Source organism: Lipotes vexillifer, unplaced genomic scaffold (assembly GCF_000442215.2).
Source record: "Lipotes vexillifer unplaced genomic scaffold, Lipotes_vexillifer_v1.1 scaffold636, whole genome shotgun sequence".
NCBI lineage: Eukaryota > Metazoa > Chordata > Mammalia > Artiodactyla > Lipotidae > Lipotes > Lipotes vexillifer.
The window spans coordinates 603,486-603,815 of NW_006786547.1; positions in this window are offsets into that span (position 1 = coordinate 603,486).

The following is a 330-nucleotide window of genomic DNA, read 5'->3' on the forward strand; positions in this document are numbered from 1 at the left end:
CCGCAACGGGAGAGGCCACAACAGTGAGAGGCCCGCGTACCAAAAAAAAAAATAATAATAAAATTAAAAAAATAAAAAATAAAAAAAATAAAAAGCACTGAATTGTGCACACTGTATGGTATGTGAATTATATCTCAATTTTTGAAAGCTCTTTAAAATAAAAATAGGTTTTTATAACTATGTAGTTATAATCTGCAATTTGTAATGCAGATTTTAACAAGTACAGAGAAGAGCTAAAAAGGGCACTTGAGGCTTCCCTGGTGGCACAGTGGTTGAGAGTCCACCTGCCGATGCAGGGGACGCGGGGTCGTGCCCCGGTCCGGGAGGATC